This window comes from Notolepis coatsorum (genome assembly GCF_963971535.1).
Source record: "Notolepis coatsorum genome assembly, chromosome: 12".
In the NCBI taxonomy this organism is placed as follows: domain Eukaryota; kingdom Metazoa; phylum Chordata; class Actinopteri; order Aulopiformes; family Paralepididae; genus Notolepis; species Notolepis coatsorum.
In genome coordinates, this window is record NC_140176.1 from 85578551 (window position 1) to 85604631 (window position 26081).

General features: G+C 43.7%; 1 pseudogene across 1 annotated transcript in view; it reads right to left on the reverse strand.

Annotated features, from left to right (window-relative positions):
* Positions 1-26081, reverse strand: part of LOC311237950 (laminin subunit alpha-1-like) — an 81701-nt pseudogene that overhangs the window by 34716 nt on the left and 20904 nt on the right. The window contains exons 13-37 of the transcript XR_014621093.1: positions 25902-25985; positions 25344-25555; positions 24223-24275; positions 23886-24066; positions 21901-22037; positions 20865-20966; positions 20270-20413; positions 17996-18175; positions 16062-16247; positions 15266-15393; positions 11948-12077; positions 11351-11491; positions 11040-11158; positions 10767-10856; positions 10008-10201; positions 9653-9795; positions 8691-8789; positions 8376-8487; positions 7155-7314; positions 5198-5404; positions 4734-4850; positions 2746-2909; positions 2092-2230; positions 815-917; positions 504-620 (exon numbers count right to left, since the gene is read on the reverse strand). The product of XR_014621093.1 is annotated as a laminin subunit alpha-1-like (transcript). The remainder of the gene's footprint in view (positions 1-503; positions 621-814; positions 918-2091; positions 2231-2745; positions 2910-4733; positions 4851-5197; positions 5405-7154; positions 7315-8375; positions 8488-8690; positions 8790-9652; positions 9796-10007; positions 10202-10766; positions 10857-11039; positions 11159-11350; positions 11492-11947; positions 12078-15265; positions 15394-16061; positions 16248-17995; positions 18176-20269; positions 20414-20864; positions 20967-21900; positions 22038-23885; positions 24067-24222; positions 24276-25343; positions 25556-25901; positions 25986-26081) is intronic.

Genomic DNA, 26081 nt, shown 5'->3' on the forward strand with positions numbered 1-26081 from the left:
TACAGTGTATTGCAAGGTCTGACATTGACCAAACTTGATATGCATGACCTTGGTGGGCTCTAGGTCAACTCCTGAAAAGGGGGTCAATGTCAGACTTTGCAATCAAAGTTAGGGGGCTAATAACCCTTGCCATAATTTCAGTGCGCCTCCTAACTTTTGATTGCAAGGTCTGACATTGACCCCCTTTTCAGGAGTTGACCTAGAGCCCACCAAGGTCATGCATATCAAGTTTGGTCAATGTCAGACCTTGCAATACACTGTAAGGCACTGTAAGGCTACTGTCCTGCCTCACTTCCAGTGATGAAGCTAAGCTATGCTAACGGAGCGTCTATTCCCAAAGCTAAAATGCACGCACAGAGACAAAAAAGGTATGCATCTTCTTGTCTAACTCCAGGGAAGATGTTAAATAAGCTAATTTCCAAAAAAAGTGGAGTTCCCCTTTAACAGTAAAATGATAAAATCAGTGCTGTTGAAACACTAATTAGTAGCTGTAAACTGCTCACCATTGGCCAGGCTGTGGAGCTGGCTGATTGGTTGAGGGAGGAGGTGGCTGATGTTATGGACACTCTCTCTGACCAATCCCAGATGAGTTATGGCTGAACTGACAGTCAACTCCAGACCTATAAATATAATACATATATATATCAAATACATTAACACTATAATACATTTAGGTAATATTAGAGAGACAGACAGACAGACAGACAGACAGACAGACAGACAGACAGACAGACAGACAGACAGACAGACAGACAGACAGACAGACAGACAGACAGACAGACAGACAGACAGACAGACAGACGGGTAGACTAACCATCAGTGGTATTCAGTAGGTCTTGGCTGTGTTGCAGGACAGCTGTACTGAGGTTGACAGCCTCTCTGCCCTGAGACACCAAAGGATGCTCTGATTGGACCGTCTGGAACAGACACACACACTCAGCCAATAGGACAACAGAATGGCCACCCAGGCTGCGTGTAGCTTTATGCCAAGCAAGCAGTGCAAAAATGTACCGTAGTGGCATGCAGTAATGCGCCTTTCATTTTCCGCCGCCCAGCGCCCAGGTCGCGCGGAAATAGGCTGTCTATTGCCATTCTCTTTGACAAACTCTAACCTTAACCAGCTCCTTAACAACGCCTAAACCTAACCGTTCTAACCTTAACCAACTCCGAAACAATGCCTAACCTTAACCTTAACCTTAACCATGCCTAACCTTAACCATAGAAATTATATTGCCATTCTCTTTGACAAACTCTAACCTTAACCAGCTCCTTAACAGCGCCTAAACTTAACCGTTCTAACCTTAACCAACTCCGAAACAATGCCTAACCTTAACCTTAACCTTAACCTTAACCATGCCTAACCTTAACCGGCGAAAGAATACACGTTAAAAAAAAATCACGTTAAAAAATATTTTCGATGGGATTCGAACTCGCCAGCAAACAAGCCATAGGATCCACAGCCATGTGTCCTTGCCAATTGAGCTATTGCTAGATACTGAATAAGGGGCGGTGACTTATATATATTGAGCTCCGCCAAGGCGGGATCTCATGCGCATGCGCGGGCACCTCGCGCGAGCACGCCGGCGCACGCACGCACCTGAGCGAGCACGCCGCCGCCGGTGCACGCACGGTAGCATTTGTCTGAAAAGAAGGGCGCTTTACCGCACTAGCGTGCGGTGACGAATGCGGAAGCATTTTTGCACTGCTTGCTTGGCATTAACGTACAGGCACCCAGGCTAAGAAAGGCTTTTATATCTTGAGACAATCATATTCTTAGTGAGGAGGAAATGTGTGTGTGTGTGTGTGTGTGTAAATGGCTGCATTTATATAGCGCTTTTATCCAAAGCACTTTACAATTTGTTCCTCACATTTGACCCATTCACTCACACATTCACACAACTGACGGCGGAGGCGACCATGCACGGTGCCAACCTGCTCATCGGGAGAAATTAGGGGTTAAGTGTCTTGCTCAAGGAGGAGCGGGAATCAAACCCGGAACCTCCGGATTACCAGACGACTGCTCTACCTCCCGAGCCACTGTCGCCCTGTGTGTGTGTGTGTGTGTGTGTGTATGTGTGTGTGTGTACCTACTATATTCAGTGCTCTATCAGCAGTGCTCTCAGCCAGTGTAGCGCTCTCCAGAGCTGAGTGGATGAAGCCTCTAATGATGCTGTTAGCCTGGAACACTCTGCTGCTATTATGGGATGCATTACACACCCCAGACAGAGAGCTAGAGAGCGAGAGAGAAAGAGAGAGAGAGAATAGAATATATAATCAATATATACATAATGATTTAGTTATTAGGTCCGATTTGACACGTGTAATGTTGATGTGGTTCTGCTGTCAGAATGTACACATCCTCTAACACAGGGGTTCTCAAACTTTTTTATACCACGACCCCATTTTATTTAGGATTTTTTTTGGCGACCCCACACTTAATGTATCGCGTCATTTCAACATGGAATTAAGGAATATCAAAATAAAAGCACACATTGTTGAACTTGATCATGGATATTTATTAGAAAATGTCATTACAGCACTATGTTATCAATACACATTTATAAAAGAGGCATATTTTGCCAAAATATGTTGCCAGAACATAAAGAAAATAAATATATATATAGATTTTTTATTTAAAAAAAAAATTCTTGCCAATGCCCACGACCCCACTTTGGGTCGCGACCCGCAGTTTGAGAACCGCTGCTCTACCGGTCCTGTGAGCCCCTCTCTCTCTCTCTGTCCTACCTGCTGAGAGCCTCAGCCTCTTCACTGAGCTGCTGTGCGTGGTCTTCAGCTCTGTAGACCGTCTCCAGAGCATCCGTCCTCCTCAGCTCCATCACCAGACTGTCCACGTGTTTCCTCAGCAGGGGGCGCCACTGTTCCACCTGCCCGTTATACACCTCCACCTGCTGGGGTAGAGTTTAGACTGTTATACACCTCCACCTGCTGGGGTAGAGTTTAGACTGTTATACACCTCCACCTGCTGGGGTAGAGTTTAGAGACACTGTTATACACCTCCACCTGCTGGGGTAGAGTTTAGAGACACTGTTATACACCTCCACCTGCTGGGGTAGAGTTTAGAGACACTGTTATACACCTCCACCTGCTGGGGTAGAGTTTAGAGACACTGTTATACACCTCCACCTGCTGGGGTAGAGTTTAGACACACTGTTATACACCTCCACCTGCTGGGGTAGAGTTTAGAGACACTGTTATACACCTCCACCTGCTGTGGTAGAGTTTAGACTGTTATACACCTCCACCTGCTGGGGTAGAGTTTAGAGACACTGTTATACACCTCCACCTGCTGTGGTAGAGTTTAGAGACACTGTTATACACCTCCACCTGCTGGGGTAGAGTTTAGACTGTTATACACCTCCACCTGCTGGGGTAGAGTTTAGACACACTGTTATACACCTCCACCTGCTGGGGTAGAGTTTAGACACACTGTTATACACCTCCACCTGCTGGGGTAGAGTTTAGAGACACTGTTATACACCTCCACCTGCTGGGGTAGAGTTTAGACTGTTATACACCTCCACCTGCTGGGGTAGAGTTTAGACTGTTATACACCTCCACCTGCTGGGGTAGAGTTTAGACTGTTATACACCTCCACCTGCTGGGGTAGAGTCTAGACTGTTATACACCTCCACCTGCTGGGGTAGAGTTTAGAGACACTGTTATACACCTCCACCTGCTGGGGTAGAGTTTAGAGACACTGTTATACACCTCCACCTGCTGGGTAGAGTTTAGACTGTTATACACCTCCACCTGCTGGGGTAGAGTTTAGAGACACTGTTATACACCTCCACCTGCTGGGGTAGAGTTTAGACTGTTATACACCTCCACCTGCTGGGGTAGAGTTTAGACTGTTATACACCTCCACCTGCTGGGGTAGAGTTTAGACTGTTATACACCTCCACCTGCTGGGGTAGAGTTTAGAGACACTGTTATACACCTCCACCTGCTGGGGTAGAGTTTAGAGACACTGTATACACCTCCACCTGCTGGGGTAGAGTTTAGAGACACTGTTATACACCTCCACCTGCTGGGGTAGAGTTTAGAGACACTGTTATACACCTCCACCTGCTGGGGTAGAGTTTAGACTGTTATACACCTCCACCTGCTGGGGTAGAGTTTAGACTGTTATACACCTCCACCTGCTGGGGTAGAGTTTAGACACACTGTTATACACCTCCACCTGCTGGGGTAGAGTTTAGACTGTTATACACCTCCACCTGCTGGGGTAGAGTTTAGACTGTTATACACCTCCACCTGCTGGGGTAGAGTTTAGACTGTTATACACCTCCACCTGCTGGGGTAGAGTTTAGACTGTTATACACCTCCACCTGCTGGGGTAGAGTCTAGACTGTATACACCTCCACCTGCTGGGGTAGAGTTTAGACTGTTATACACCTCCACCTGCTGGGGTAGAGTCTAGACTGTTATACACCTCCACCTGCTGGGGTAGAGTTTAGAGACACTGTTATACACCTCCACCTGCTGGGGTAGAGTTAGACATGTTATACACCTCCACCTGCTGGGGTAGAGTTTAGACTGTTATACACCTCCACCTGCTGGGGTAGAGTTTAGACACTGTTATACACCTCCACCTGCTGGGGTAGAGTCTAGACACTGTTATACACTCCACTGTTATACACCTCCACCTGCTGGGGTAGAGTCTAGACACTGTTATATATACCTCCACCTCCAACTGTAATATTATATCTTACTGTAGTAATATTAGTGATGTCTTCGGCCATGTTCAGAGCTTCAACCAACAGGTCCTGGGCGAGTTCCATCTGCATCTCTAGTGATTCATTCACTATGCTGGTGTTGTGATGGAGAGACTAAGAGAGAGATAGAGAGAGAGTGGTGGAGAGATAGATATAGAGAGAGAGGGGAGACAGCATTATAAAAACATTCATTGTTATTTCACATCATTAGGTGACAGCTATCAAAACATTAAACCAATCTACATCATATTGTATATCCTTCCTTTAATATATTACTATCCTAGTATTACTCTTAACTGTGTGTATTCTTACTAACCTGGTATCCATCTTTAATCTATTACTAACCTGGTATCCATCTTTAATATATTACTAACCTGGTATCCATCTTTAATCTATTACTAACCTGGTATCCATATTTAATATATTACTAACCGGGTATCCATCTTTAATATATTACTAACCTGGTATTGTTCCAGCTGTGTGTGTATTCCTGCTAGGAGAGAGTGTGTGATGTTGTTGTGCTGCACGGCATCGTTGAGCAGTGTCTGTGTGTCCTGCAGGCGTTTGTGTGCAGCGACAGAGAGGCCGAAAGTGTACTGGTCCGACTCGCTAGCGCCGCCCCTGTGGACGAGATGTCCTGCACCGTCTGCAGCTCTGACTCAGCGTAACTGGAGAGAGAGAGAGAGAGAGAGAGAGAGAGAGAGAGAGAGAGAGAGAGAGAGAGAGAGAGAGAGAGAGAGAGAGAGAGAGAGAGAGAGAGAGAGAGAGAGAGAGAGAGAGAGAGAGAGGGAGAGATTTGTTTATTTACGCTTCAGGAGAAGTGGTGCTTTTGGAGGAGAGAGCGTTTGCTTCCTTCTCTTTGGCTAAAGGGGACGTCATCAACATTATAAACTAGTCAGATAGAGACCTTTCAGTTCCAACTGTTTCAGCTCAACTGACAATCAGGTTGTTCCATCAAACGAGACACACACACACACACACACACGCATGGCCGCCTAGTTATAGTTGAAAGTGGGGGTGCAAATTTTTTTTGTCGGCACGACCCCCTCCACGGCAGATTTTTTAACATTTAATGAACACCTGTATGTGCAATTTCCTGCAATATAGAGCCTTCAATCTTGACCAAAATAAAGCTGCTCTTTTCACTATAAAACTCAGTTTATATTGCAGTATGATAGCTATAATAATAATAACTTCACTGCGAGGGCTCTTTTAGCTAACGCTAGCTAGGCACGTATGATAGCCAATTACTATTATAATAATAATAATAACTTTCCCATCCTCCCAAAGCCCCTCCGGCCCCGTTCACATCCGCAGCGCAGTACCAACAACAACAACAACAACAACAACTAATTGACGCTATCAATAGCCCCAGTGAGCGCGGCGGCTGAATGAATGAATGAAAACTTTATTTAACAGATTGCAGAATGGGTACAATACAGTACGGCTCAATACACACAATTGTTAAGGCGATGCAGACCAGAGAAAGACGTTTGTCTTGTTTACATCAGGGTCCATGTTAAGCCCTTTCGTGACTGTGCTGCACCGAGTGAATCCACAGTCACTTGCTCCTCAATGGGAAACCAACCTAGATTTACCATGAAGGACTGGTTCTGGCCGAACCGTTCGTTATACAAGTATCACAGAGACATTACAAAGGTGCTCACAGTTGCACGAGGGGTTCGCACAGAGATACGGGATGGTTTGAAAGCTTGGCGTTGCTAATAAATATTTTTAATATTTTTTTATAAACTGCTCAAAGCGGCATTATTTCCGCCGTTGGGTGATCACAGCGCCTGCGCACCATCCCGTATCTCTGGATTCACTCGGTGCAGCGCAGCAGCGCCGAGGCTCACCATACGAGAAATATTCAGTTTCAATCTGTTTGCGCATTTAGTATACAGTCACAGTGTTCGACTTACATGATGATTTGCTCCATTTTGATGTAAACGCCGAAGAATAATCCAGTCACAATGTTATCCAATATCCAGTCTGAATTTTTCAAGGGCTTTCGAAAAAGCCGCCTCCCCCAACATGTCGTATACGTCATGCCGACGAACCGTGGCCCGTGGGCACTGGATCAAACCATTAAAGTGGGGGGTCACACAATCTTTGGAAACTTAAAAACTTGCTATTAAGTGTCATTGCGTATTATTAATTTGATTGAAATTACTTAGTTATGCTTAGATTTATATATGGGGGGGGGGGGGTATATCATATTTTTCATATGATCAAAAAGTGGGGGAGCAAAACCAGCGTTTGCCCCCCCATGTTCAATAGTCGTAGAGCACCCGCTTCCCGTGCTCTATTGCGCAGGCGTCTATGCACACACGCACACACACACACACACACACACACACACACACACACACACACACACACACGCACACACACACGCACACACACACACACACACACCTCAGTTCCTCAGTGGCGCTGGTGTTGGCAAGTGTGAGATTGACAGTTCTCATGATTTCAAACATGGCTGCCACTTCCTCCAGGAGAAGCATCTGATTGGCTGAATCTAGCTCCTCCTCCTCCTTGGTCTGGTTCAGATGGTCCGCCTCCTCCATCAGCACTGATTCAATCAGAGACAAGTAGATGGCACCATTATCAATAATGACTCTATTAAATATGGCTGCCCTCATGTTATTACATCAGTCACCTCTCCTAATCTGCCCCACAATGCACAGTGTTTAATATCCTCTCTTGATGTTGGAAAGTGTTAGCAACCAAAGATCTGAACTAATATTAGCTACCGAAACGTTGCAGCTAACGCTAGCTAGTGTTAAACAATCTAAAGAACCCATTTTGTACAGATGCTGAATCAGGCCTATCTCTGGCTGTTTTTGTATTATTTTATTTAATGGTTTATTACTCCAGATGTAAACATCCCAGAACCATGGAAAATGGCCTAAATTAAAGAAGAACCGTTACATAGGAAATTAGGGGGCAGTGAAAACTTTTATTTTATTTTCACTTTTCTTGCGGAAAATAAAACAGTTGCACATCTTGTGTTTACAGTAGGGGTGTAACGGTACACGTATCCGTACCGAACAGTTTCAGTGTGTACCCTAGCGTACCGAACGGCTGTGTAGTGTACCGAACGAATACAACGGTTTGTTAACCACTAACGACCGCCCACCGGGGGCTGTTTCTTTCACAATCTAATATAATAAAGAATAATAATAATAATTACAAGTCGATTATTAATTTGAAATATAGAATATTTGTTGACAGCCCTACAAGTACAATTAGTTACTGCACACTACATCACCCCTGAGTGGAACATGGAAAGCCAAACCTTCCCCCACTGTACTGAAAACCCGTAACGAACCTGGACTTCAAAACCGAGGTACGTACTGTACCATGGTTTTTGTGTACCGTTACACGCCTAGTTTACAGTGAATCTCTCAAGTTCCTATTTTCAAAACAAATCAAACTTTACCTTTTCTGGTTCACATCTTGTTAAAAAAAACTACTGAAGTTTCATACAGTAATTACTAAACTGTCTCTAATTACTATGAGCCCTAGAGCCCGCTACAGCCCGTTAGAGCCCACCAAAGACTGTATTCTCAGGTCAATTAATTTGGGACGCCAGCACAAATGGGTTAACTGTATATTATGACCATATGTTACCTTGGATGTTATTCTGGAGGCTACTAATGTTTTCCAGCAGCAGTGCACCCTGGGAAAGACTCTTGTTGGTAGACACGCCCACTTCCTTTAGATCATCTGACAGACGGGTGGCCTAGGCAATCAGGGGAAAGGGGGACATAAATTAGACTTCAAATACAGTACGTTGCTGAGTGAAAAGACCAACAACATATTTAAAGGAGTAATCTGTAGTACAAATGCAAACAAACATGGCAACCCACCATGGGACTGGAGAGAGTTACTCCAATTAAACTAGACTAAATTAAATTACAGTAAATTAAACGAGTTGAACAGTACCTGCTCCAGCAGTGAGTCAAGCTCTGTAGTCAAGTTGTTAACATTCTCCTCTCCTCTGGTCAGATGGAATGATGGACTGTTCTCGAAAGATGACAGAGACTGGAGAGAGAGAGAGCGAGAGAGAGAGAGAGAGAGAGAGAGAGAGAGAGAGAGAGAGAGAGAGAGAGAGAGAGAGAGAGAGAGATTGGGATATATATATATATATATAGTGGGGGAGATAGAGAGATAAGGAGGGAGAGAGAGAGAGTAAGAGAAAGTGTAGTTAAATAGAATTTCTGTTTGTTTGTTTGTTTGTGTGTGTGTATAATGTATGTATAATGTATGTGTACATGTAGGTCTCATGTGCTGTGTTCCAGTGTATAATCTGTATAATGTATGTATAATGTATATATAATGTGTATATAATGTATGTATAATGTGTATATAATGTGTATAATGTGTATATAAGGTGTATAATGTATGTATAATGTGTATATAATGTGTATAATGTGTATAATGTGTATATAATGTGTATAATGTGTATATAATGTGTATATAATGTGTATTTGTACCTGCAGGTCTCTGGTGTTGTTCTATAATGTATATAATGTGTATATAATGTGTATTTGTACCTGTAGGTCTCTGGTGTTGTTCTATAATGTATATAATGTGTATATAATGTGTATTTGTACCTGTAGGTCTCTGGTGTTGTTCTATAATGTGTATATAATGTGTATATAATGTGTATTTGTACCTGTAGGTCTCTGGTGTTGTTCTATAATGTATATAATGTGTATATAATGTGTATTTGTACCTGTAGGTCTCTGGTGTTGTTCTATAATGTATATAATGTGTATTTGTACCTGTAGGTCTCTGGTGTTGTTCTATAATGTATATGATGAGTATATAATGTGTATTTGTACCTGTAGGTCTCTGGTGTTGTTCTATAATGTATATAATGAGTATATAATGTGTATTTGTACCTGTAGGTCTCTGGTGTTGTTCTCCAGAGTGACCAGCAGGCTGTAGGGAGCCAGGATGACCCCTGTCAGGTTGACAGACAGGAAGTGACGCTCTACTGCTTCCAGGTCATCTAACAGAACTCCAGTACACTCATCGTCACAGGCTGGGAGGAGGAGGAGGAGGAAGAGGAGGAGGAGGAGGAAGAGGGGAGGAGGGAGAGAGGAGGAAGAGAGGAGGATGAGGACTGTTAGTGTGCCAGTAGTTCATCAACGATTTATTTCACTGGGTTTCGAGCATTTTCATAATATGTGTGTGTGTGTGTGTGTGTGTGTGTGTGTGTGTGTGTGTGTGTGTGTGTCTCTTGTAAATACTCACACACACACGTGTCGCCCTCCAACACGTGCCTCTCCTCACACTGGTCACAGAGATGACCTCTGACCCCGGGCTGACACTCACAACGGCCCGTCAGCACGTCACACGCGGCGCGCAGAGAGCCCCACGCACTGCACGCGCAATGCTCACACACCCCACCCGGCGACGAGGGGTTGCCATAGTAACCCACTGAACACCTGTGAGGGGGGCGAGGGGATTGGTTGATCGTCGTGATTTCTAGTTTTTGTATTTTGATAATGATAAAAATAGTAATACTAATAATAATAATAATAATCGTCATCATCATATAATATGTTTGTTGATACAAGGCCTGACAAAAAGCTAAACGTGAGTTTAACCCTTTCACTGCGACAATACAGAAGGTTAACCCTTTCACTGCCACACGACAAAGTGTTAACCCTTTCACAACCACACTACAGACGGTTAACCCTTTCACTACCACACTACAGACCGTCTGGTAGTGAAAGGGTTAAAGGGATTGATACAGACAGCTGAACATGAGTTTAAATAAGTTGATTAGAGGCCTGACAGACAGCTGAACATGAGTTTACATGTAAATGTATTTAAATTGAGGCCTGACAGACAGCTGAACATGAGTTTACATGTAAATGTATTTAAATTGAGGCCTGACAGACAGCTGAACATGAGTTTACATGTAAATGTATTTAAATTGAGGCCTGACAGACAGCTGAACATGAGTTTACATGTAAATGTATTTAAATTGAGGCCTGACAGTCTTACCTCTCACAGTACCGCCCTTCATATCCTGGCTGGCAGGCTGTACAGCGGAAATCACCAAACGCATCCTCCAATACACAGGTTGGACTGAAACTACACACAAACACACACACACACTCGAGTAAGAGAAGAGAAGAGAATAGAAGAGAGGATAAGAGAAGAGAAGAGAGGAAAGGAGAAGAGAAGAGAGGAAAAGAGAAGAGATGAGAAGAGAGGAAAGGAGAAGAGAAAATAAGAGAGGAGAGGAAAGGAAAAGAGAAGAGGTTGTAATGTCACCTGTTGTCCTTTAGGGGGCAGGCACACAGTGAGCAGTCACTGATGGAGCCTGTCACGTTCCCATAATACCCTGAGGCACACTGCCCACAGTGGGCCCCTGCGGTGTGGTGCCGGCAACCCTGTGAGCAAGGCATTACAGGAAGATGTTGTCAATCTCATAATACTACTCTATGTATCCATATTGCTTTACACTGTGTGTGTGTGTGTGTGTGTGTGTGTGTGTGTGTGTGTGTGTGTGTGTGTGTGTGTGTGTGTGTGTGTGTGTGTGTGTGTGTGTGTGTGTGTGCGTGTGTGTGTGTGTGTGTGCTCACCAGACAGTCTCCGGTCTCCTGGCTGCAGGCTCGGCTGTGGTTGTTACAGTCACACAGGACACATGGAATCACAAACGCCTTCCTGCCTCCTCGCACGTTCAAGACCCCAGACGCCTCGCGGTAATAACCTGGTGCACACTCCTAGAGAGAGAGAGAGAGAGAGAGAGAGAGAGAGAGAGAGAGAGAGAGAGAGAGAGAGAGAGAGAGAGAGAGAGAGAGAGAGAGAGAGAGACAGAGACAGAGACACACACACAGATAACTCAGATTTAGAGCTCAAACCCATTGGATCAAATAGGAGATAAAACTGTAGTTATATAAACGAATAGCATAGCTGGATGGAGAAATGGATGGATGGAGAGAGATATAGACAGATATGGATGGAGGGAGATAGACAGGTGTATGGATGGATGAATGGAGGGAGAGAGGCGGGGGGGTGGAGAGAGCGATAGACGGGTGGACGGATTGATGGCGAGAGAGATAGACATAGAGAGAGATGGAAGGAGAGATAGATGGATGGATAGAGGGAAAAATAGATGGATGTGTGTATTGCATGTGTGTGTGTTCATGTGTATTAGTGTGTCTTAGTGTGTGTGTTACCTGACAAGATAGACCAGCGTAGCCTGCAGGACAGAGACATGACTCTATCAGTCTGGCCACGCCCCCGCTGACCTCTGACCCCTCATCTTGCTCTACCTCCATGGCCGTCTCCATGGTGATGTTAGAGATTCTACAGAACAGATTAAAATCTTTAACTTTTCACTCTGAGGCAGATGTGTTTGGTCCAATTTGTCACCACGACCAGCATGATGTCACCACGACCAGCATGATGTCACCACGACCAGCATGATGTCACCACGACCAGCATGACGTCACCACGACCAGCATGATGTCACCACGACCAGCATGATGTCACCACAACAAGCATGATGTCACCACGACCAGCATGACGTCACCACAACAAGCATGATGTCACCACAACCAGCATGACGTCACCACGACCAGCATGACGTCACCACAACAAGCATGATGTCACCACAACAAGCATGATGAGGTATTGGTTCATGATGTACAGACTGGGATCAGGTTACCTGCCGTCACAAAGTCTACATGATTGAGTAAGATACAAGATACAAGATACAAGAGTTTTATTTGTCACGGCATACAGGTATACAGTGAAATGCGGGGGGTCTCGCCCGCAACGATGTGCATAATACAAGTAATAGTATAAGAGTCCAACCCATAGAGCGACATAGTGCAAAATACAAGTAAACAAAGTAGGCATATCAGTATCTGTACATGAGCTATTTACAGAGCATGCCACAGGTCCTGTGGCAGTGCAGTACACTGTTAGCTACGGATGAGGCACTGGGTCTTTATGTACACTGCTATACAATGCTATATTATACGATCTCAAGCTATACTATTCTTAAAGTGATCTTTCCTTCTGTAAAGTGTCCATAGTGTGAGCGTGTGCAGCATGAGTGTGTGCTTGCTCATGTTAAAGTGGCTGTTAGTGTGCAGCGTGAACAGTGTGTGTGTTGTGTGTGTGCTCATGTGTGCTTGTGCGTGGAGAGTTCAGTGTTCAAGGCTCTGATGGCCTGGGGGAAGAAGCTGAGCCTAAGTCTCTCTGTCCTCGTTACTGGTGCTCGCAGGCGTTTGCCTGACCGCAGCAGCTTGAACAGGCTGTTGTTGGGGTGGTGAGGGTCTTTCATTATTCTGCAGGCTCTGGATTTGCACCTCTTGTTGTATAGGACCTGCATGGTTGGTAGTGCAATACACGTAGTACGCTCGGCTGAGCGCACCACTCTCTGTAGGGCCTTCTTGTCCTGTACCGTGCTGTTGCCATACCAGGCAGTGATATTTCCAGTCAAGATGCTCTCTACAGCTCCGGAGTAGAAGGACTGGAGTATCTTCCCAGATACTCTGAACTTCCTTAACTGTCTACAGTGGTAGAGGCGCTGCTTCGCTTTCTTTACTACTGTGTCTATGTGTGTTGACCATGTCAGGTCCTCTGAGATGTGGACCCCCAGGTACTTGAAGCTGCTCACCCTGTCCACGGTAGCCCCGTTTATCCTCAGTGGTGTGTGTGTCTCCTGCTGTCTCCTCCTAAAATCCACGACCAGCTCCTTAGTTTTACCAATGTTCAGGAGCAGGCTGTTGTCCTGGCACCAGCGTTCCAGTACCTCAACCTCCTCCCGGTAGGCCTTCTCGTCGTTGTCCGAGATCAGCCCCACCACCACCGTGTCGTCCGCAAACTTCACTATGGAGTTGGAGCTGAACATGGCCACACAGTCGTGTGTGTAAAGTGAGTACAGCAGGGGGCTCAGAACACAGCCCTGGGGGGACCCGATGCTCAGGGTGATGGTGTTGGAGGTCTGACCCCCCACCCTGACCGCCTGGGGTATTTCACTCAGAAAGTCCAGTATCCAGGCGCTCAGAGCGGAGCTCAGACCCAGCTCGATCAGCTTGTCCACCAGTCTGGTGGGGACTATGGTGTTGAACGCTGAGCTGTAGTCAATGAACAACAGTCTCACATAGCTCCCCTTCTGGCGGTCAAGGTGAGAGAGGGTGCTGTGCAGTACTTGGGAGACCGCATCGTCAGTGGACCTGTTTGGCCTGTATGCAAATTGCATAGGGTCCATATCACTGGGGAGGGAGGCACAAATGTGATCCTTGACCAGCCTCTCGAAACATTTCATGGCCACAGAGGTGAGTGCCACCGGTCTGTAGTCATTGAGACATGTTGGGGAGGGTTTCTTCGGTACAGGGATGATGGTAGACATCTTGAAGCAGGCAGGGACCACTGACTCCGCCAGGGATTGATTAAATATGGCGGTGAACACAGGGGCTAGCTGGTTGGCACAGGACTTAAGTATGCATCCTGTTATACCATCTGGGCCAGCAGCTTTTCTTGGGGTCACCAGCATAAATGCTTTACTCACACTGTGTACCGACAACGAGAGAGCGTCCCCCCCCCCCCCCCCCCCCCTCCACAACAGCCGGCGCGCCAGTGACGTCACTAGCCGTTGAACTAGCGGCGCCACTGTCCACCAAACCGAGCGTAGAAAGAGTTGAGTTTGTCCGAGTAAACTGCTGTCACAAAGTCTACATGATTGAGTAAACTGCTGTCACAAAGTCTACATGATTGAGTCAACTGCCGTCACAAAGTCTACATGATTGAGTAAACTGCTGTCACAAAGTCTACATGATTGAGTCAACTGCTGTCACAAAGTCTACATGATTGAGTCAACTGCCGTCACAAAGTCTACATGATTGAGTAAACTGCCGTCACAAAGTCTACATGATTGAGTCAACTGCTGTCACAAAGTCTACATGATTGAGTCAACTGCCGTCACAAAGTCTACATGATTGAGTAAACTGCTGTCACAAAGTCTACATGATTGAGTAAACTGCTGTCACAAAGTCTACATGATTGAGTCAACTGCCGTCACAAAGTCTACATGATTGAGTAAACTGCTGTCACAAAGTCTACATGATTGAGTCAACTGCTGTCACAAAGTCTACATGATTGAGTAAACTGCTGTCACAAAGTCTACATGATTGAGTAAACTGCTGTCACAAAGTCTACATGATTGAGTCAACTGCCGTCACAAAGTCTACATGATTGAGTCAACTGCCGTCACAAAGTCTACATGATTGAGTAAACTGCTGTCACAAAGTCTACATGATTGAGTCAACTGCCGTCACAAAGTCTACATGATTGAGTAAACTGCTGTCACAAAGTCTACATGATTGAGTCAACTGCCGTCACAAAGTAGAAAATGTAAAACAAAAATGGATGAAAAATCCAACATGCTCTGTGTGTGTACCTGCTCTGCTGAAGGGTGTGTGTGTGTGTGTGTGTGTGTGTGTGTGTGTGTGTGTGTGTGTGTGTGTGTGTGTGTGTGTGTGTACCTGCTCTGTTGGAGGCCGGCTCCATACGAAGCCTTGATGATGACGTAGAGGACGTTGCTGAGGACGGTCATGAAGTCAGCGTGGCTCACTGCCTCCTCAGAGACGGAGTTAAAGTACCTCCAGTTGTACTGAGACACACACCAGCAGACACAACAAGAGGTGAGGTCTTTATATCCTGACAGGTCTCCCATATCGTAAAACAGTTCATTCTAAGTTTAGTTTAAAATCGGGGACATTTCTGCCTTGGTGAATTATGCACCACAGCTATGGAACACTCTACCTGTGGACATTAGGGAGGCTAGATCGCAATTTTCTTTTTAAGTGAGCTAAAAACTATTTTATTGTCTCTTGAGTCTATTCTATGCAAAAAACGTTTGTAAATGATAGCTATTATATTGCACCACTTTTATTCAGTCTACACTTTTTTCTGTCATTCTATGTCTGCACTTTATGCATTACTTTTATTTGGTCAGAAATAGCCTTTTATATAGTGTAATGTCAGAAAGCTATCATAATCAATAAGCTTTTTTTAATGGATTTTAATTAAATCAACTTTCTGCTCATTCTATGCCCGTTTATAATTCTGCCAATTTTATGCTCATTTTATGCCTATGTCTATTTTGTGTCTACATCACTGCTGTGAAGCAGTTCTTCAGTATGAAAGGTGCTATACAAATAAAGTGTATTATTACATGCCAAGTTAAAGTATCCCAAATAATACCATAATATCAACATGCATGGAAACACAGAATGTACCGTCCTGTAAAAGATCTGCCATTTGAAACTGTTCCCGTACCTCTGTCAGTGGGATGTCGTGTTGCGTCCTGACTCCATTGCTAGGGGCAACCATGTCAGTGTAGATCACCAGCTTCTTCAAGGTCCCGCCCCTCATCAGAATCTGGGGCTCCTGATTGGCTAATCCAGAGCCGTCCTCTGCGTAAAACGCCACGGCGTAGGAGAGGACCCCGCCGTAGGACAGCAGCTAGAGGAGAGACAACAGAGTGGAACTCAGTACCTTGTTTCGTTTAACCTCTTAAACATCGGACGCGCATGTCGCAGCACTTTGCGCTCGTCTGCCGGCTCCGGGCTGCGTTTCTCCCGATCACTCAATGCATTGTTGGAAAGTTAAACTTCCGGCCGCTCGATTGACACCTCTCTTTTTTTTTTTTTTTTTATCTTTTTCCCCCTCCTTTTTCCTCTGTTTTTCTCCCATCCCAATGTTAGTCGTTATGCCAATTCCCAATCCCCTTCCTGGTCGCTGCGCACCTACCCCCCACAGTCGGTCTGGGAGAGTGGAGGCTATCACGTGCTTCATCCGAAACACGTCCAGCCAATCAACCGCTTCTTTTTCACCTGGCAGCGCGGACTCTCACTGAGAGGGTGTAACGTGTGGAAGGATCACACTACCCCCCTTAGATTCTTTCCTCGCTGAGCAGGCGCCCCGACCGAACTGTAGGAGTCGCTGTTTACAACGACCAGGACCCACCCACCGGCTTTCCCACCCTCTAACACTGCCAATTGTGTTAGTATGAACGACCAGCCAAGCTGGTAGCAATGCCGAGAGCTGGGCTCAATACCAGTATCTCTGCGCCACCCAGCCGCCCCGATTGACACCTCTCTTGACCTATTGCGTGCTTTCAGTCTTGAGTTACATGACGAAACATGCAACGAGTGTCCTTTGACCATCCATTCGGACAAGTGACCACGTCCGGTTGTGAACGGTCCTGAACGGACCAGTCACCTCTGACGGCGAAAATGATTGACCACCTTTGTAGAAATTCTGGAGCCAGGGATATCCCATGCAGGGGCTGATCGCAAGGAGAAGGGGGTAGAAGAAGCCGGGGAAGTCCTTTGTTTTGACTAGAGCCTCGAAATGAATGGCAGAGGACGGCCATTTTGGATAATCATGCCGAATTAACGCCGGTACACACATTACAAAAACCTTTGTATAAACTCTGGACCTGTACTACATAAGACTTCAGGCTGTGGAACCGTTATGTTTTCCAGCTCCTACCTCTCAGCTGGACCTGAAAAACAAGCATCTGGCCACCAGGAAACAGAAATGTGAGTACACAACACATTTACTTCAGTGTGTTCAAACCTCTGTTACTCTATTTAATGTTTCCTTTATTGTGTAAGAAACTCCAGAATGTTACCTTTCAAAAGAGAAGAGACTCATGCATGTGCTATAAGTATAAAGTATAATAAATCGCAAATTACTTTGGGTATGCAATCGTCAATTAATCTTTTATAAACTAGCCCCCTTTTTGCCCGATGCCTTGTTTCCTTTAATGTGTCCTACCTTGTTTCCTTTAATGTGTCCTACCTCGTCTCCTGAGATCCTACCTTGTTTCCTTTAATGTGTCCTACCTCGTCTCCTGAGGTCCTACCTTCTTCCCTTTAATGTGTCCTACCTTGTTCCCTTTAATGTGTCCTACCTCGTCTCCTGAGGTCCTACCTTGTTCCCTTTAATGTGTCCTACCTTGTTCCCTTTAATGTGTCCTACCTCGTCTCCTCAGGTATTACCTTGTTCCCTTTAATGTGTCCTACCTTGTTCCCTTTAATGTGTCCTACCTTGCTCCCTTTAATGTGTCCTACCTTGCTCCCTTTAATGTGTCCTACCTTGCCTCGTGAGGTCCTACCCTAGTTCCTTTAACGTGTCCTAGCTCGTCTCCTGAGGTCCTACCTTGTTTCCTTTAACGTGTCCTACCTCGTCTCCTGAGGTCCTACCTTGTTTCCTTCGTACTGCAGGGGAAGTCTCCAGTAAAGAGGACCGGCTAGTTTCCTGCTGTTCAGATCTCTGGTGTCCAGCAACATGTCTTCGCCCTGCTGGTAGACTCCTGTCACTACACCCTCCAGATCTGATTGGCTCACCACAGGCAGCAGCTCAGGGGAGGGGCCAAGGGTGATCTAGAGGGGAGGGAAGGGGGTATGAAAAATAGCACACATGGTCTATATTCACATACATATGTATGTATGTGTGTGTGTATGTATGTATGTATGTATGTATGTATGTATGTATGTATGTATGTATGTATGTATGTATGTATGTATGTATGTATGTATGTATGTATGTATGCATGAACAGTATGTATGTATGTATGTATGTATGTATGTATGTATGTATGTATGTATGTATGTATGTATGTATGTATGCATGAACAGTATGTATGTATGTATGTATGTATGTATGTATGTATGTATGTATGTATGTATGTATGTATGTATGTATGTATGTATGTATGTATGTATGTATGTATGTATGTATGTATGTATGTATGTATGTGTGTATGCATGAACAGTATGTATGTATGTATGTATGTATGTATGTATGTATGTATGTATGTATGTATGTATGTATGTATGTATGTATGCATGAACAGTATGTATGTATGTATGTATGTATGTATGTATGTATGTATGTATGTATGTATGTATGTATGTATGTATGTATGTATGCATGAACAGTATGTATGTATGTATGTATGTATGTATGTATGTATGTATGTATGTATGTATGTATGTATGTATGTATGTATGTATGTATGCATGAACAGTATGTATGTATGTATGTATGTATGTATGTATGTATGTATGTATGTATGTATGTATGTATGTATGTATGTATGTATGTATGTATGTATGTATGTATGTATATATATATGTACTTACTGGTACTCTAACCAGCCCTCCCATCTGTATTTATGTATCAGTGTATATGTATATATATATGTACTTACTGGTACTCTAACCAGCCCTCCCATCTGTATTTATGTATATATATATATGTATTTATGTATGTATATATGTACTTACTGGTACTCTAACCCAGTGGTTCCCAAAGTCGGGGTCGCGACCCAAAGGTGGGCCGCGAGCAGCCACGGGTGGGCCGCGAGATGATTTAAAAAAAAATAAAAAAAAATTAAAAAAAATAAAAAAAAATCTTTATTTTATTTTTAATTTTTAATTTTTTTATTTTAATTTTTTTTGTCAGGCCACTGAACTTAGAAGCAGGACAGGACAGTGTTTCTAGTTGTATTCTAAAATTTTATTCTATTGTATTCTAAAATGTGACTATATGGTTTTATATTAACTTAATAAATAAACAAAAACGAAAAATCTACTTATTTCAACGAACATTTCAAACTAAATAACAGATTATGCACATAAAACGCTGAAAACAACCGAAGCAACAATAGTATTTTAATGAGGCTATTATTATTATCATTATTATTTTGCAACAAGTTAGCCCTCTCATAAATAGCACATATAAATGAATAACTAACTTGAACTAACTTAATAGGATTGAAGTGATATTTGGCTTAAAAACTCGGTCACCTGACAAAAAAAAAAAAAAAAAAAAGCTAGACGATGTGCATTGGGCCGCGGCTCTCTGACGCTCATTTTCTGGGCCCCGGCCTGAAAAGTTTGGAACCCCTGCTCTAACCAGCCCTCCCATCTGTATTTATGTATATATATATATGTATTTATGTATGTATATATGTACTTACTGGTACTCTAACCAGCCCTCCCATCTGTATTTATGTATCAGTGTATATGTATGTATATATGTACTTACTGGTACTCTAAGCAGCCCTCCCATCTGTATTTATGTATATATACAGTGTATATGTATGTATATATGTACTTACTGGTACTCTAACCAGCCCTCCCATCTGTATTTATGTATCAGTGTATATGTATGTATTTATGTACTTACTGGTACTCTAACCAGCCCTCCCATCTGTATTTATGTATATATACAGTGTATATGTATGTATATATGTACTTACTGGTACTCTAACCAGCCCTCCCATCTGTATTTATGTATCAGTGTATGTATGTATATATGTACTTACTGGTACTCTAAGCAGCCCTCCCATCTGTATTTATGTATATATACAGTGTATATGTATGTATATATGTACTTACTGGTACTCTAACCAGCCCTCCCATCTGTATTTATGTATATATATGTATTTATGTATGTATATATGTACTTACTGGTACTCTAACCAGCCCTCCCATCTCATCGCAGACAGAACTGACTCCAGAACAGTAGCAGGGAGAGCAGCCAGACAGGTTCTCAGACAGCAGACCAAATGTACCCAGCATGCACTCTTCACAGCCGGCCCCGCCCACGTTAGCCTGCAGGACACACACATTAGATATTTATTAGATGTTTTGCATTTGCTGAACTGAGCCTTTTTTTATTAGTTAAAAAAAAAGGGTATGTGTTTATATGTTTTAAATACAATTTATATGTTTTAAATTATATTTCTGCTCTACTAGATACTAGTATGTACTAGCCTACACAACCTGTTACCACTGAGTTACTTTTACTAAATTAATTAATTGTTACTGTTTAGCTGTGAGAGAAACAACCACACAGTGTCTGAGAGGCAAAGCACATTACTGTGAGCTGCCACTGGGGACAGAATGGCTCCTGCTATCTAGAAATAGTAAATACTGCATACATTACACACACACACACGCACACACGCACACACACACACACACACACACACACACACGCACACACACACACACACACACACACACACACACACACACACACACACGCACATGCACACCCTACCTTGCAGGTGCAGGCTCCAGTCTCCTCACAGTCACATAGTCCCAGGGTCGTTACAAAACTCCGCCTTTGTCCCCGCAATGTCACAGCCGCAGGCCGTGCATTCTGGGTAACCACGGAAACCCAGGCCGCATTGGTCACATGACCTGCCCGAGAAACCATACTCACTAGGGACACTGCCCATTGGTCAGATCACACTGAGGGGTGGAGCCTCCTGCAGCACTGCAGTCACATGGCTGAGTAGAAGACGGATTAGAGAGACAAGTTAGTGAGAGAGAGAGAGAGAAGAGAAGAGAGAGAGAGAGAGAGAGAGAGAGAGAGGGAGAGAAGGAGGAGAGAGAGAGAGAGAGAGAGAGAGAGAGACGGACACACAGAGAGACAGGTTAGAGAGAGAGAAGTTAGAGAGAGACATAGAGACAAGTTAGAGAGAGAGGCAGGTTAAAGAGATAGAGAGAAATAGAGAGAGAGAAAGAGAGAGACACAGAGACAGGTTAGAGAGAGAGACAGGTTAGAGAGAGAGAGAAGTTAGAGAGACAGGTAGAGAGAGAGACAGGTTAGAGACATAGAGACAAGTTAGAGAGACAGGTTAGAGAGAGAGACAGGTTAGATAGAGAGAGAGACGTTAGAGAGACATAGACACAGTTAGAGAGAGACAGGTTCGAGAGAGATAGAGAGAAAGAGAAACAGAGACATAAAGAGAGACACAGAGAAAGAGAAAGAGAGAATAATTAAATAATACACATTATATCTGACATCATACATGTGTTCTCATCATACTCAAGACCACATGAGATCTCACATAAAAAGGTTAGAGAGAGAGAGAGAGAGAGAGAGAGAGAGAGAGTGACAGAGAGAGAGTGACAGAGAGAGAGAGAGAGAGAGAGAGAGAGAGGGAGAGAGAGAGAGAGAGACAGAGACAGAGAGAGAGAGAGAGAGAGAGAGAGAGAGAGAGAGAGAGAGAGAGAGAGAGAGAGAGAGAGAGAGAGAGAGAGTGACAGGGAGAGAGAGAATCCTAGAGGTAAATAGGTTGGTTCTCTACCTGACATCCCGTCATGGGGTCGTGACCCCAGTGCTCCTGCTCACAGCTCTCACACTTGTCTCCCTCCGTGTGGGGGGGGCAGAGACACTCTCCGCTCGCCGGGTCACAGTTACCGTGGGTGTGTTCACAGTCACACGCTGCTCAGACACCATGACAAGAGGAGGAGGTAGAGGTCACAGGTTTGATTCCCACAACAGACACCATGACCATCCCTGTTCCCGACCAATCCCCACCTACTCCAGAGGTCACCACAAATGTCTGACCTTAATTAACCTCTGAACTCTGGTGAAATGTCTACATGTATGTGTGTCTCAGAGAGAGATATTAATGTCTACATGTATGTGTGTCTCAGAGAGATATATTAATGTCTACGTGTATGTGTGTCTCAGAGAGATATTAATGTCTACATGTATGTGTGTCTCAGAGAGATATTAATGTCTACATGTATGTGTGTCTCAGAGAGATATATTAATGTCTACATGTATGTGTGTCTCAGAGAGATATTAATGTCTACATGTATGTGTGTCTCAGAGAGATATATTAATGTCTACATGTATGTGTGTCTCAGAGAGATATTAATGTCTACATGTATGTGTGTCTCAGAGAGAGATATTAATGTCTACATGTATGTGTGTCTCAGAGAGATATTAATGTCTACATGTATGTGTGTCTCAGAGAGAGATATTAATGTCTACATGTATGTGTGTCTCAGAGAGATATATTAATGTCTACATGTATGTGTGTCTCAGAGAGAGATATTAATGTCTACATGTATGTGTGTCTCAGAGAGATATTAATGTCTACATGTATGTGTGTCTCAGAGAGAGATATTAATGTCTACATGTATGTGTGTCTCAGAGGGAGATATTAATGTCTACATGTATGTGTGTCTCAGAGAGAGATATTAATGTCTACATGTATGTGTGTCTCAGAGAGAGATATTAATGTCTACATGTATGTGTGTCTCAGAGAGAGATATTAATGTCTACATGTATGTGTGTCTCAGAGAGAGATATTAATGTCTACATGTATGTGTGTCTCAGAGAGAGATATTAATGTCTACATGTATGTGTGTCTCAGAGAGATATTAATGTCTACATGTATGTGTGTCTCAGAGAGAGATATTAATGTCTATATGTATGTGTGTCTCAGAGGGAGATATTAATGTCTATATGTATGTATCTCAGAGGGAGATATTAATGTCTACATGTATGTGTGTCTCAGAGAGAGATATTAATGTCTACATGTATGTGTGTCTCAGAGAGAGATATTAATGTCTACATGTATGTGTGTCTCAGAGAGAGATATTAATGTCTACATGTATGTGTGTCTCAGAGGGAGATATTAATGTCTATATGTATGTATCTCAGAGGGAGATATTAATGTCTACATGTATGTGTGTCTCAGAGAGAGATATTAATGTCTACATGTATGTGTGTCTCAGAGAGAGATATTAATGTCTACATGTATGTGTGTCTCAGAGAGAGATATTAATGTCTACATGTATGTGTGTCTCAGAGAGAGATACATGGAGAAATACATTCCTAATTAAAGTGGTTAAATCTGTAGATAGGATCTCAAATCCTTTACAAAAATAAAATCACAATCAAAAGGGTGAAACTGAATACGATTAATCGTATATTTAAAGCTATAGATACATTATTTATGTAGATGTATTAAATGTATTAAATAATACATCCGCAGAGCTTTTAGAAAGGTGCAGAATAAGATTTAGCTAAAATATAGAATATTGCTTCCCCCCCCCCCCCCCAAAAAATTTATTAAATGATTCAATGTATCATTTAAAAAAAAAAATGGCAGGTCCCAAATGAATGTTGTTGTTACATGTTGCGTGCATGTATCCTCTCTACTTCCCATGTCCCCACGTAGAATGCACCTGATTGGATAAACATGCTGCTAGTTGAGACATCTACAGCACCGTTAACTGCTTATTGACATGGTTTTATAATGTAACAAAAAGCTACCTGTGCAGCCGTCGTCCTGGTAGTCATAGTAACCATGGTTACAGCGGTCACACTTGTCTCCGGTCACACCCACAACACACTGGCACCGCCCCTCCTCGTCACATGCCTCAGACAGAGCCGCTGATTGGCTGCAGTTACAGGCCTCACAGCCACTCCCGCTCTGAATGTCATAGAAGCCGACCTGTAAGATAGAAACACAGTTCATAACCATAATGAGCTGTGTGTGTCTCACTCTGTGTGCGTGTGCGCTCGCGAACGTGTGTGTGTGTGTGTGTGTGTGTGTGTGTGTGTGTGTGTGTGTGTGTGTGTGTGTGTGTGTGTGTGTGTGTGTGTGTACCTGACACAGGTTGCATTTGTCTCCCATCACGTTGGTTCTGCAGGTGCAGAGACCTGTAGTGGCATCACACTGCCTGGAAAGTGCACCATGAGCATGACAGCCACACTCTACAGAGAGAGAGAGAGAGAGAGAGAGAGAGAGAGAGAGAGAGAGAGAGAGAGAGAGAGAGAGAGAGAGAGAGAGAGAGAAAGAGAGAAAGAGAGAGAGCGAGAGAGAATCAATAGAAGTTATTCAAACACTGTTATAGATTGGAGAGTTGCAGTTTCAATAGATCACCACTAGATGGTGCCAGAGCATCAATATATACCAGATCATACAACTCAATTCAGCAGGGTCCCATGTAATTTAGAACAGGACATGTGGCAGGGGCCCCCTTAGGAACAATGAGGTCAGAGGTCAAATCTAATCAGGATTCTAGAAGATCAACATTCCTAACTGTGATGGCTACTGGAGCTAGCACACAGTGTGTGGTGTGTGCGTTGGTTTTTCTATACTACCCACTGTTCTTGTGAATGAATGAATGATGAATGAATGACTTTATTTGACAATATAAAAATAACATGTGACAGAATGTGTTATCTTTAAGACATTATTAGACCAAGAAATGTTTCAATGTAGCACCAACACAGTCCATCTGTGACCACTCCTGTTCTTGGAGGGCTGTGAGAACATCTAGGACTTAGGGCTGAGCGATATGGTCAAAAGTTTTATCACGATACATTTTTTTAATATCACTCGATATCGATAATTATCTCGATATACATGAAATAATTATTTCTGTCAAGTTTTAAAGGATATTTTTGCTGCTGAATGAAAGCTGAAGAAATCAGAAGGTTAATTGTGGTTCAGAATATTCTTTATTGTCAGAACATGACAAACTTGCCAAACCACAACATGAACACAAACTGTATAACAATACAACTTTTATAACTGCCATTAACAATAAATAAGTGTGTCTCACTCTGTGTGTGTGTGTGTGTGTGTGTGTATGTGTGTGTGTGTGTGTGTGTGTGTGTGTGTGTGTGTGTGTGTGTGTGTGTGTGTGTGTGTGTGTGTGTGTGTGTGTGTGTGTGTGTGTGTGTGTGTGTGTGCGCGTGTGTGTGTGTGTGTGTGTGTCTCACCCCGGCAGTCCTTGGCAGTGACGGCGTCTCCATAGTAACCCGGCAGGCAGAACTCACAGTGTGCCCCGGCGGTGTGGTCCAGACACCTCAGACACCGTCCGGTAACGGCGTCACAGTGTCCCGCCTCGCTGGTGTTCACGTTCCTGTTGCAGTCGCACCGCGCGCACGAGCCCCCAGGCACCGTCGGGTCGCCGTGGAAACCATTAGCACACCTGGAGGATGAGCACAGAGATTAACAGTTCAGAGATTAACAGTTCAGAGATTAACCCTTTCACTACCACACTACAGAAGGTTAGCCGTCTGTAGTGTGGTAGTGAAAGGTTAACCATCTGTAGTGTGGTAGTGAAAGGGTTAACCTTCTGTATTTTCACAGTGAAAGGGTTAACCATTTGGTAGTGTGGTAGTGAAAGGGTTAACCATTTGGTAGTGTGGTAGTGAAAGAGTTAACAGTTCAGAGATGAACAGTTCTGATATTTAACTTAATTCTGACAGTTGGTCCAGGAGGCATTGGTTCTCAACGTGAGCTCCTTGGAGGGGCTTCCTGTCAATCATCCTCACCTCTCACACTTGGTCCCGGTATAACCCTCCTGGCATTGGTCACATGACACTGTTCCGGAATCCTCCACACAGGTAGGACTAAAACTGAAATCAAACAGACAACACTTTATTAAAATGTCAACAAAGACGGATGTATAATACTATAATGAATAGCAGGATGTATGAACCAAAAGATCAATT